This window comes from Bactrocera neohumeralis, chromosome 3 (assembly GCF_024586455.1).
Source record: "Bactrocera neohumeralis isolate Rockhampton chromosome 3, APGP_CSIRO_Bneo_wtdbg2-racon-allhic-juicebox.fasta_v2, whole genome shotgun sequence".
Lineage (NCBI taxonomy): Eukaryota > Metazoa > Arthropoda > Insecta > Diptera > Tephritidae > Bactrocera > Bactrocera neohumeralis.
Window position 1 is genome coordinate 17,014,844 of NC_065920.1, and position 14,339 is coordinate 17,029,182.

Here is a 14,339-nt window from a genome sequence, read left to right on the forward strand (position 1 = left end):
TATTTTTTTAAGATATGTTGCAATCTTCGGAGAAATTGTTCAGATTAGACCACTCTAACGTATAGCTGTCATACAAACTGAACGATCGGAATGAACTGTTTGTTTGGAAAACTTTTCCATTTGGCGAGATATCTTCACAAATTTTGGCATGAAGTTTTATCTAAAACAATATTGTAATCCCCGAAGAAATTGTTCAGATCAAGTGACTATAGCGTATAGCTGTCATACAAACTATGTGATCCAAATTAAGTTAGTGCAAGGAATTTTTGTATTTGCGAAGAGTATTATAGCTTCGGTGCAATCAAAGTTTAAGTTTTTATTGTTTTTGTAGCTATCATCACCTAATGTGCCACATTTTTCAATGCTAATTACTTTTAAAAACTGCACACACTTCTTATCCAATAATTTCATTACAGTTAATTTGTGCATGCAACAAACGCAATTCCGCTAATATCAGCAAATATGTTGTTGACAACATTTCAGTGACGCATTTCATTTGAAATTCTTAAACTCGTTAGCCGCTATGCTAGTATCACTCGTTTCTATGAACATATGTTAACATGTATGTATTGGTGTGTAAGTGTGTGCCTGCATTTACAATTGTCACTTTTCATCAACTCACCTCAGTCGCAATTAATCACCGGCAGAGCGTGCAGCAGCGAAACTGGTATCCGTTTGACGCGCTCAGTTGATATGTTGCAAAGCCGACGGCATTGTGGCAAGCGAGTTGGAGAGTTGCAACAGAATGCCAAGCAATCAAATGGCGCAGTAGATGAATGTGGTTTTTTCCTGCAGCATGAAGTTAATTTGTTTTTGCTGTTGTTGGTTGCTTTTTTAGTTGCTGTTGTTTTGTTTTTTTTTTGTTGTTGGCTATTTTTCGTTTTTGTTGTTTTATTTTTTTGTTGCTTTTGTTATTAATTTTTTGTCATTGTTGATCTATTTATTTTTTTGTTGTTGTTGGTTTGTTTTTTCTTGTCGTTTTTTGTTGTTGTTGGTTTATATTTAATTATCGATTTTTTTGTTGTTGTCTAATCTTGTTTTTTGTTGTAAGGCGTCGCGTATTTTGATTAGAATGTGTTAAAAATTTTAACTGGTTGACTTCTTGCACATTTTGTTGTTGTTTTTTCACTGGTTTTGTGGCAAATTTGTATTGATATAAATATTAATAATTATTCTACATACATCTTTATTTATTTTTTTAATTTTGATTTCTACTACAATGAATATTTTCCTTAGGAATCTGTGTATTATATATGTACTTATATACCGGAAAATGGTTTTAATTGTTGTTCTTGTTGTTATTATTTTACAAAAATTGATACCTTATATAGTATAGGTTTACCTCGGCTCCAGAGTTAAACGTTGGATACCCTTTTAAATGTATATAAGTATGTACATACATACATAAACATATAATAAATGTTTAACTGAGTTCGCCTTTCCATACCTCAACTAGTCAATCAGTTTTAGATATGTATATCGGTCTGAAATTTTGCACACATACTTTTCTGCCCATAAAGCTGCTTACTTGTCGAAACCTTCATTATCAGACCATTATAACATATAGCCGCCATACAACCTGAACGATCGGAATCAAGTTCTTGTATGGAAAACTTTTCAAGCTGACGAGTTATCATCACAAAAATTTCGACAGATTGTTACCTAAAGCAAGTCTACAATATCTGAAGAAACTGTGCAGATCGAATCATTATAGCATATAGCTGCCATACAAACTGAACGATCAGAATCAAGTCTTTATAAGGAAAAATTTTTCATTTGACGAAATATCGTCACGAAAATTTGGAAATATTATCATTTGAAAGAAAGCTATAATATCTGAAGAAATTGTTCACATCGGAGCACTATAGCATATAGCCGCCATACAAATTTATCAATCCAAATCATGTTCTTTATTTTTTTGTGAAGGGTATAATGCCAGATGCTACCGAAATCAACATTTTTTCTTGTTGTTGTTATTTTTGTAACAAAAAATTTCATTACAACCTGCTAGTAACGTCGTAAACCTATTTGCAACAATGTACATACATATGTATCTGTAATACTTAGATTTTATGCAGAAACAATTAACAAAAACAGCTCATTGCAAAATCAGACGCTTCGAAAAATGTGTAAGCGCTAGGAAGCAGGAAATGTTGATTTGTGTTTGATATTGCTGATTTTCCGAATGAAAAAGACTTGTGTTTGTTGTTGTTGTTATTAAATTGTTTGTTGTTGTTATTATTAAAATTGTTGTTGCTGTCATATTTTTAAATTTTTTTATTATTATTATTACATTTATTGTTGTTGTAATTAATAGTATTGTTGTTGTCATCAACATTATTGTTATAGTTGTTGTTATTGTTTTCATAAATTTTTTACTTTCTAACTGCCTCATTAGGCGCACGCACTATCCTTTACTCACACACACACACACACACAAACACACGTATGAACACTAAGCAGTTGCAGCAACAAGACGTGCAACACATGTCGGCAGCAATGGACAGTAAAAAAATACAGGGTGCACATATTATTGTTTTTGCATTTCAATTGAGCTACGCACTGCTGGGCGAGTTGAGGAATTGCTGGATGAGGCAAGTTACATTTAGCGGTGTAGTATATGGTCTGATTGGGTGTTGGGCTGTCTCGATAGCATTATTACTATTGTTGTTGTTGTGTGGTGTTTACTATACCGGCTGCGGCGACTAACGCCGCTCCTTTGTTGCTCTGCCTGTAAATTTTGTTGTTCTCATTGCTGCTAGCATCATTGTTGCTGTTTGCAAGTTGCTATTGTTGTTGCTGTTGAATCTATGTTACAATTTTTGTTTTTGTTGCTTTTATGTTTCATAGTTTTTGTTGTTGTTTTTCTTAACTATTTCGTTGTTTTATGTTTTCTTTTTGTTGTTGTTGCTTTTATGTTTTTGTTGTTCTTATGTTTTTTAATGTTGTTGTTGTTCTTATGTTTTTTATGGTTTTTGTTGCCACTGTTGTTTTCTGCTGATTGTATTCTAATCAAATTCAGCAGCAATGACTCATTTGAAACTATTTAAGCGTATCTAGCTGCCATAAGCCACAAGAACAACAAGCAACAACCACCAAATGCTACAATGATAAACGTCTCGTTGTGTCTTTTAAAATTGCAAAATTTTTATTGCATTGCAAAATTCAGCAAGTGAATGTGGAAATTTTTTGTATGTAATTGAACTTTGATTTGGTGTAAAGAAAACATAAAAACAACAACAAAACCAATAAATATTTGCGGAATTCGTTTGAGTGGAAAATTTTGTGCATATATTTACAGTTTTGAGAATTTGTTGTTGTTGTTGTAATCAATATTTATTTTGTTGTATTTACAACTACGAGCAAAAAGTAGTAAGACTTTTTAATTTGAATTTCGAAATTTTCGAATTTGCGAAATCCCATTCGTCGAAATATTGTTTTTAGCTTAGTATGTCTGCCAGTGACATCTGTGCCAAATGTCATATCAAAATAATCATTAGTGTGAAGTAAACAGACGATCAATGGACCGAATATCGTGGCAAAGGTGAGCCGAAGCCGAAAAACCACTTCAAAGCAGGTCGGAAATCAAGGTAATATTAACAGTTTTCGCCGATTATCGAGATGTGGTGCATTCCGAACTCCTTCCCACGGACCAAACTGGCAACAAAAAATACTATTGGAGTGTTATGCGTCATTTGCGCGAAGCTTTTCGTACAAAGAGTGCAGTATTATGGGCCGACAACTCTAGGTTTATGCGCCACGATAATGCATCGTCGTATACTGCATTGGTTCTTCGTGAGTTTTTCCCCAAATTTTCAACCAATATCCTGCCGCAACCACCGTATTCGCCTGATTTAGCTCCTTGTGACCTCTGGCTTTCAGCAAACTCAAACGACTAAGTGTGCGAAATGTAGCATTAACTTTCATTACTATTAATATATGTACTTATATTACTGAATAATTCCGAAGTATTTGCCAACTGATTGTTTGTTGAAAAGTTGTTTAATAGTTTGCGACATTTGTAGCGGTATCATGAAATTTAAGCGAAGAATAAAGGTGAAAAATACCCCTTTCCAAAATACTGCTGGAATTAAAAGATTCGGCCATACAAAAGCAAAGGACATAGAGGACTGGTATTTTTGGAAGGAAAACAGTGAGAGGATGCTTTACAGAAGATAGAGTAAAAGTTAGAATGACTGCTAAGAAATTTTATATCAATTTTCCTTTAGCCAAAAACAGATATTAGTTTATTTTTCTATATTTGTTTGAATTGAATAGGATCCCAAACCACTTGACAAATTTGAAAAATTCTTTCATCGTTGGATAGCTACACTTTCTGCGGGGATCATATTCTATATTATATTAAACAAAAATTGGTATCACCGGATGGGAGTAAATGTCATGAAATTAAGTGCACACTCGCTCAGTTGGCTCCCTACAAAGCGGTCATATGCGGAATTGAACATAAATAATACTAAAAGTTCGAAATTCACATTTCATCGTCTGTATGAGGTTCTTTTCCTCCCAGTGGGATCATAAATGAAATGATCTGCTAGTTACTCATAAATGTATAAATGCCTAAAGTTTTCTTAAGAGTTTTTTTTTATATAGATAAAGTATATACATTATATAATTTATTACAAATTAGCACGAAAGCACCACTTAATCTTTAGATAAGATCATTTAACCTAAAATATTGTTCAAAAATATATGTTGAGTAGTGCAGATGGACAGAAAATTGAGTTACGACAACTGAGTCACAGCTGTGTACTCACCAAAATACATATCTATTACTCATATACAGGATGGTCGAAAAAGTTTTTTCGTATTTCTAATCAAACTTCAGCTTATTTTTTTTATATTTAGACTAATAAACAAATAAATAATGTACCATTTTGGTCGACCACTTTTTGCCATTTTTCGGCTGGAGACAATATTTTATCAGTGTAAATCGAAATTTCGAAATTTCCAGAACGTAAGCGAGCGAACCATTGTTGTGCAAGACGAACTGATACAGCACCGCCTCGGTAAACTTCACAAATTTCATTGGTGGCTTGCGTGGCATTCTTCTCTTTTTTATAAAAATATTATTATTATAATTTTTTGTGCAAACAAAAGTCTTTGCATCATTGCAAGATTCAGCATATAATCAAGTTTATAGGTAACAACAGCTGCCATGTTTTCTAATAGCCATAAAAAGCTTATTTTCAAGTCCCGTTTTTTCAAATATAACTGCGTCCGAATTGCGGGGTTAGTTCAGAAAAACATTTCTACAAATAAATTGAAACCAGATATAATGCACTTAGGCCACGATTTTTCCTATCCTCGAATCACTTTTCATAAACCCTGTTTGGGATGGCCTTCAGCACTTTTTTGTCACCATGTATGTATATGAAGTCTGCTTGAACTAGTGCCCAGTAGTTGGTGTATAATAAAATTCTCGCATACTCCAAATAAATTTCTTAGTAATTTAAGAGCAAACTATCAATACTTAGTAATATTTATGGTAGATATCACAATAGAATGGAGTTCTTAAACGTCATGTTTTTTTTTTATTTTTAATCGACTTTTTAATCTAGCCTTATAGGCAAACATTGCTGTGATTTTCATAAATTTTTGCATCACTCTTGGTTGCATGTACTCCAAAAATACCACCGGCAAAACAGGAAGATATCTGAAGTTATTACTTTAATATGTGCATGTACATACATATATATATTTTACTTTGGTTATGCACTTGAAGCTCTGAGTTGTCTTACTCATATATGTACATATGTATATATTAACTGGTTCTGGTTAAAAAGCAGTAATCTTGGTTAAGTTCACCCGAACTTAACTGAAATATGACTGCTAATCAGAATTGAGAAAACGGCCAAAAACTTATTAAAACATAATTTACACTTCAACTATCGCTCCTGTAACAGGCATTTACCGAAATTTTTCACTCACTCAAATGCCGATTGGCATAGCTGTGAGCATAACAGCAACAATATGGCAGAGATGGGCGGAGATACTCGCTTTACAAATGGCGCTTATTAATATTCATATGCGCTTTTAAGACGAAATATGTATATGCTTATGGTGTACATGCACATATATTATATACATACATATATGTTTATGTACGAAAATATGCATGTATTTATACACATACATATATTATACTTTTGTAGTATTTTGAATAACTTTTGGCTTTTGGGGGCTAACTTTAAGCAAATTTTTTATCATTTTTATTGCACACATATACACACATAAGTATGTTTGTATGTATGTTTGTTGAGTATGTTAGGGATGGTAATAGTAAGATGATTTTGATGCAAAAAAGTGCAAAAAAATATTATTAATATTTCTAATTAATGGAAGAAAAATATTTTTTTTGAATTTTTGAAAAAAATTTGCTAAATTTTTTAAATAAAATTACACTAATTTACAAACTGAATGAATGAAAAAAATTACAATTTAAAAAAGACTTTTGAAGGAAATTTGGCAGAATTTTACAGCAATTTTGTGAGCAAAATTACACTTTAAAAAAGTATTAAAAAAATATTTCTAATTAATTGAACAAAAATATTTTTTTTAGCTTTTTGAATGAAATTTGCCAAAATTTTTGAAGTTTTTGAAAAAAAAAAATTATCCTAGCTTACAAGCATTTTGCGACTGTGACGTTAGCGGCTGTTTTTCGCTAATTTTAGCTAAAAATGAAAATGATAGTAAAAATTGCCTAACATGTAGAATTTTTGGTGTGCCGAGGGGTGTAGGTGTCAAACCACCATCTGTAAGTAATGGAAATCTTTTTCACGCAAATTCGTAATCAATATACCACAAACACGGCACAGACCAATACCACATCATTCGCAAATTTTTTCGAGCTTTGTTGAGTAGTCTTATTTAAGAATTTTTAAACATGCTATGTTCTTTGAAATTTTTTTTATTTTGTCAAGTTTTCACAGCTCGTTTTTCTGTAATTTGTTGTGGTTTATTGGATGCTAATCCTAAGTCCAGCTACGATTGATTTTTGAATTTGAAAATGAAAAATTTTATTGCACAGTTTTAAATTTTAGCAGAACTCATTTAGGGTGAATATGGATGTACGAATGTAGGTATGTAATTGTGCATACATACATACATGTAATGCACATTTAAAGATGAATTTCCCTAATTCAAATCACCATAATCCACAAAAAAGCTTTGAGTTAAAGCGACTTCGAGTTGTGGTAGGAAACTTGTATCAAATTTGACTTCTATTAAAGAGTTCAAGTTAAGGAGAACTTGGAGTTATAGAAGTTCAAGTTATGGGGAATATAGCAGTTCTAGTAATGGAAGTTCAACTGCATTTTTTATAATATAAAAATATATATATCTATATGTATATGTATGTATATATTTTTTCACTTTTAATACATTTTTGTCACTTGTAATCAATTATTTTTTGCACAATTTTTTTTCTTTAATGTTTGATTTTAAGATATATACGCCGATATGTACACTTGTAGAGTTTTTTTTTTATTTCAAGTGCAATATACGCTGATATGTGGCGTTTCGCTATTTTCGCTGCGTTTTATGAGAAACCGTTAGGTTTTATATATATTTTCACTGGCAACGTTTTCTGTTTAATTTTTGAAGAAATATTTTTTTTGCTGAAATGAAGCTGAATATAGCTTTCTTTGTTTTTATTATTATAAACTAATATTATTTCTGAATAATAATTTTGAAAAATTATTAAATTTTAATATTATTTTTTAATGTATCTTTTTTAATTTAATTTTTGTATATTAATTTTTAATAATATTTTTTTTTTGTTATTTTTTAGTTATTATTTTTAATATCATTTTTGAATATTTATTAACTTTTAATATTATTTTTTAATTATATTTTTTTAAATTTTTTAATAATTATTATTTTTTGAATCTTATTTTTGAAAATTATTAATAATATTAAAATTATTTTTTGATTTTAGATTTTGAAATTAATTTTTCACACTTTTTTGTATTATTTTTGAAAAATTATTGACTTTTAATAATATTTCTAAATTTTATTATTTTATATTTTTTTTAGTAGTTAGTTTTTAATTTTATTTTTTATATTATTTCACAGTAACTATTTTTAAATATTTTTTAATATTAATTTTTAATAATAATTTCATTTTTTTTTTAATTTTTTATAATTGTTATTTGTTTAATATTATAATTACAATTACCATTTTTATTATAACTATTTATTATTACTTTCTACTATAATTAAGCATACTCCACATGCTGTTAGCTTATTTCAACAATTTTCAAACTTTTACGCACTCAAATGTCACCGCTCACACATACATATAAACGCGCTGCCTTAAAACACATTGCATAATCCAATTGCCTTAACGTTTATTATCATTATTATATATACAACCTTTTTTTTGTTTTTTTTTTGCCTTTTCAATTTACATTTATCATTAGCTTGCCGTGTAGCGCGTCGCAACGTTGCGTCGGTGTTTATAGCATTTTTATTTCGCGTCGATAATTTTGCATTGTATTGCATTGCATGCCATGTGACGGTGTCGCGCGCCGCGCACAGATCCTTTATTGTGCACACCGGAATGGAATTTTTTTAGTGGCTCTTAAAAAAGCAAATACGCAACTAGGCTACAGTGGTTGGGCTGCCAGTTAAGTAAGTGCCCGAAAAATGTTTCCAATATCGCCCAAAAACCAAAAATATTCAGTGTTAGTAAAGTTCTCGTTACGGCGACGACGTGTACTATACAGTAAATACACTTCTTTCTCTTAGAAATCAGGATATCCTGGCGCATTGAAACGAACGCCAAGATTCGAACTAGAGCATATAAAACGGAGCGCAACATCAAAAGCGGCAGCAACAGCAACAGCGCTTGGCTTAGCTGGCCAACTGACAGGCGACGGCAACGGCGATGGTGATGGCGCTGACGCTGGTGCTGACGACGCCAACGACGAGCGCAGGCAACCAGCTGGCCAACATAGCGGTAGCGCAGCACAAATTGCAGCAGTGGCAGCGCGGACTGTAGGCTTTGGAAAGCAGCGCTGCTGGCGCTACCAACAGTGCGTGCAAATAAATGCCGGACCGCATGCGAGCGCACAGCCGACGGCGTTGCAGAGCTGTAGCGCTTACGATTTGCAGCAGTTGGAGAGCGAAATGGCGCAAATGCTTGTTGTTTTTATTGTCATTATTGTTTTATTTTATTTTGCGCTCCTTTAGCTTTTGCTGTAAAATTGAGCGCCGAGCTTACGCGCCGGCAACGCTTCCATTTCACCACCACCAACACTCGCCACTTGCCACTTGGAGCACACTACAGAGGCAGCAACTCACACACACACACACAGAATGGCAACGCATACACTTGTCGGCACCAAAACACAGGCAACACCAGAAATTACGCACACACACTTGAACGCACTCCGTCAGCAACTCACTCGCTAGGGCGCTTTTATGGGCACACGACAACAACGACGACGACGACGACGCGTACACGAGTAGCTCGAGCACTGCGTATGCGCTGAGTTGCTTTGCGAGAGCCCGTCACCGTACAATTACTTCGTTGGCGTAATGTGTGCCCAGCATGGACCGCGCAAAAATTCGCATTTCGTATGGACCGGCTGGCGTGTGCGCTTGCTGCCCCCAAAGTCGTACGACGAATCCGCTCGTGTGTGCTTTGAAGCGCGCGCGCTGTTTGCAGCGGCATAAGACGACAACGACGACTGGCCACAGCTCGCTGGCTGGCTGACTGGCTCGTTCGAACTACATGTGCAACGCCATGCAATAGCCAGTGCCAGTGCCTGTGCCGTCTTATCGAGGAGAGCCACACATTTTCAAGAAAATCATGCCACACACTCTATGTAAATAATAATGTAAATGTGTGTGTGTGTGTGCGTGATAAAGGAAGCAGCGCAAAAGAGCAAAGCAGGCACTTGCTTTGGCATGCCGTTGGAGAAATTGCAAGTCAAGGCGTTGCTGTAACAGTGGCCATAGTGTAGACGACACTTAACAGCGCTGCTTAACGCTGCGTGGAGTAATGCTGCGGCTTCTGAGAGTTTACAAGCAGTTAGTTGATATTTTTTGCAATTTTTTTTCTAGTGGAAGTAACAGTGGCAGGTGGCACCAGCTTAGAAAATGTAGGAAGTTGTTCGATGTAAGAATTTCGTCATGAGGGTTGTCTGCGCCACCTCAGCTTGAAATCAGTGTGGATGAGAGTGCATACATCATGCAAAGATTGGTGACTCTTCGAAAAAAACTAGACTCATATTCATATCTCCTGCTAACTTTTCAATATACCGGAGATCATGTCTAATTAATTGATTATTTGATTGATTTAGGTATACTCGTATTAACTCTTTCTACTATATATTGGTTAGTCGAAAAAGTCTTTTCGTATTTCTAATTAAACTTCAACTTATTTTTTTTATATTTTGTCGACCACTTTTTGCCATTTTTCGGCTGGAGACATTAATTTATCAGTGTAAATCGAAATTTCGAAATTTCCAGAACGGAAGCGAGCGAACCATTATTGTGCTACACGAACTGATACAGCATCGTCTCCGTAAATTTCACAAATTTCATTGAACGCTTGCGAGGCATTTTTCTTTTACAAAAATTTCAAAATATAGCGAGTGTCTTCATCATTTTCACTCATTATTGAACAGCTGTGACTATTCTTCAACTTCCCCGAATACAATTGTTTTAAAAAATTTTAATAATTAATGAAACGTTCTTAAAAAACTTATTTTAAAAAGTTTCGAAGCTCTACGAATTCAATTCTCAATTATTAATAAAAATCAATTTAATAATTTTTAAACAAAGTCAGATAAAAATAATTTTAAAAAGTTTCGATATTTCAATGTTATTTAATTCCATAAAAATAATATTCAAAGCTTTAAAAATGAATTTGCCATAAAAATCGATAAATACGACTTTCGATAAACAATTTGTTCTGAAAAATTGCGTAATGTTGTTTTATTTATGCCTTAAAATAATATATACATATGTATGTACATATGTAAATGCTTAAAAAATTTGTGTAAATTCCAAATAATTATGAAAATATTTCAAACGTCTGTTAGATTTTATGTAAATATTTTAAACGACTTTAAGTTTTTATAACTGCTAAAAATGTTTACAAAATCTTAAAAATTAGTTTTAAATAATTTAAAAATTTCAAAAATTAGTAAATCTTTATTTAAATTAATATTTAACTATCTAAAATTAATTAAATATTGAAGTTAAGGAGCATTAACATCTCTCAATAAAATTTCATTTATGAAAAATTGCGTAATATTGTTCTAGTCACTCCTGAAAACAATCAATGTACGTTATTTATAAAGTACAAAAATTTCCTACAAAATTATAAAAATTATTTATAAAAAATTTAGCAGTTCCAAAAACTAATAAATGTTTATAAAAAATAATATTCATATATATATTTTAAATTTAATTAAGTATTGAAATCATAATGCAACAACATCTTTAAAAAAGTAATCAAAATTACTCTAGGTTGTTTAATTCACAACTTGAAACCTTGGTGTCCCCTTTAAAATGAATTTTAAAATACATATTTATAATTTACAAAAACGGCTGACAAAATTTGTCTTTTTAAGACATTTATAAATTAAATTTTTTTAAGGTATACTAATAAATGGTTGAAATTCTATTAACTAGATAACAATTTTACGAACTCTGCTCACCGTTGATTTTAGAGAAATATTTTTCACAATTTTAATAATTTTTTTTAACAGAAAATGTTAATAATTTGTTTTCATAGATTTTAAGATTTATTTTTTTTATAATTTTATTATTTTTTATTTTCATAATTTTATTATTTCTTTTTTATTATACTTTTTTAAGATTATTTATTAACCAAAATTGTGTGATATCTCAAATTCATCAAACAACAAGAATGGTTCAACTTCTATTAAAAGAATTCTATGCACTCCGCTCATCGTTGACTTTACATGAAAAATGTAATGTATTTTATTAGCTTTAAATGATAAATAAATTTTTTTAAATTCTAAGATTTTTTTTATAATTTTATTATTTATTTTTTTCATAGTTTTTTATTTTTAATTTTTTTAATTTCAAATTTTTAAAAATTCATTCAAAATTTCATTATTTCTGTGATTTCACGAATTCATCAACAAGGAAACACTATGTTACAATTTTTCTAACGACATTCACAGAGAATGTTAATATATAAACATACTGTGACGTTAACACAATGCAGACAGAGAATGTTAATATATGAAGTAGAGAATGTTAATGTAATTTAATTTAATTAACAGACTGACCAACAGTGAAATAGCATAAAATTTCGAACATTCAAAATGAAACCCTTACCTACGTATAAGACTGTTAACTCTCGCTGTAATGTAAAAATATATAATACATTAATAGTCTCTGCTGTTCAATTATATTTTTACAACGGTAAACAACAGAAACACTATAACAGCAGTTACTTAAGTAACATCTTTAATACAATGCTAACAGTAGTGACAACAACAGGGCAGCGCCAACAGCAAGCAATACAGCAAATATTTCACATACTATAGCTCGACCGCTCGCACTAGTGTCGTTAACAGCCACCAATATGGACGGGGTTGGAAGTGATTATAATTCACTGGCGGCATTTAATAACTTGAATGATAATAAATTGCAACAAAAAGGCGAATAATAAATGAGCACAAGTCGAATGTGTATGTGTGAATGGCTGCTCATGCCTGCGCCTGTGTGAGTTTATGTGAATTGTGAATGGTTGTGTAGAAAAAAATTAACTACCACTACCCACACACTTGCAACCTTACGCTTGTGTTGGTTTGAGTGATTTTCATTGCTGCGCAGCGCTGCGCTTGCATGCGTCGGCGCAGAGAGTGAGCAACGAAGAGCGCCACTCACAATATTGTTGTAGTAGTATTGGTTGTAGTAATAAGCAAAGTAATAAAAAATGCCATACAATAAAAACAACATCAACATAAATAATGTTGAAAAAGTAGAAGACGAGCTAATGTAGCAGCAACAACAACAACGATAATAACAAAAACACACGAGCAATTGTGAGCAGTAACAGCAAATTATGACAACGTTAGGCGGAGCGAAAAAATTTTTCTTCTCAATCAAATTATTCGGCGTATATTTTTTTCGTTTATTGTTGTTATTGTTGTAGTTATGTATGTTGCATGCGTATGCATGTACATATTAACATTTTTATTTCTCATTTTTCATTTCCATTCGTTGTGTTATATTTCCTTTTACTATATTTCATACAAAATACGTTGTAGCGACGGCAAATCGCTCGCTGTGTTCGGTGTGCTTGGTGTGCGTGCTCGGCGGAAGGCTGGCACAAAATTTAATAACGAATCAAATACGCGACGGCAGTTGCCAGCGCTAGCGCTTCCCACTCACCCACTGCTGGTTGGTTGCGGTGCTCACTGCTTGTGCTGCAGGCTGTGCAGGGTGTCCATGGCCTGTGCTGGGCTTTGCCGTCGCTGGCCTGGCTTTGTGCTGCTGTGTGCCATCATCATCAGTAATATTCTCACGATTTTGCTGCAGAAATTTTGCGCTTAATGAAAATGTTACTTATTGCTACAGATATGAATACAGGGCTACAGCTACGTGTTTATGTACTTGTGTATATTGTATGTGTACATACATATATAAATATACATCCTGGCGCAGCGCTATTACAGTTATATACCATATATTTAAGCATGTATCAGAAAGATTTTATTTGCTCCTATCGCAAACTTGGAAAAGTTATAAATTCACTTGTTTATCTACTTTTATTTCTTTCGCCAATTTTTTTTTTGTTTGTGTTTTGAGTTTTTGTGTATATTCTGTGTCTACTGTTGGGAGCTTATATGCTTACTACACATTTGCTTCTAACTGTTGGGTCAGAACATATTATTCTTAAAGCACAAAAAATATTTATTTATACAGCATATATTTGTATAACAAAAACCAGTGGGAATAGTTTTATTAGTTATTTAATTTAAAGAACATAATGTTCAGTCGTAAGCTTTCCTTTCAACTATTTAAGGGGTCACCTTAGTCTCACTGCTTATATGTAAATGTCGATATTATAGAAATTAAAATAAAAAAGTTGCGATATAAGTTGTTGTAAAATTTTAAGGATATGCTTATACATATTTTAAGTATACAAAGTAATATTTTCGAAGTAAAAATTAAATTTTTTCAAGTAAAACGCGAACTCCGACGGAACTTGAAGAGTTTTCGCCACTGATGCAATGATTCGCGCATTCTCTTGGATGACACCTAAAGAGGAAAACTGAAAAGAAAAATTTCCTTCTCCCCTGGATGAAATTTTTCGAACAAAGACC

At 32.3% G+C, this 14,339-nt stretch overlaps 1 protein-coding gene across 2 annotated transcripts in view; it reads right to left on the reverse strand.

The window, feature by feature from the left end:
• LOC126752245 (homeotic protein spalt-major) overlaps positions 1 to 9,690 on the reverse strand; it is a 60,297-nt gene extending 50,607 nt beyond the window's left edge. For both annotated transcript variants that reach the window (XM_050462919.1, XM_050462917.1), the window contains exons 1-2: positions 9,429 to 9,690; positions 623 to 1,128 (exon numbers count right to left, since the gene is read on the reverse strand). The gene's annotated coding sequence lies outside the window, so the exon portion shown is untranslated. The remainder of the gene's footprint in view (positions 1 to 622; positions 1,129 to 9,428) is intronic.
• Positions 9,691 to 14,339: the final 4,649 nt, after the last annotated feature.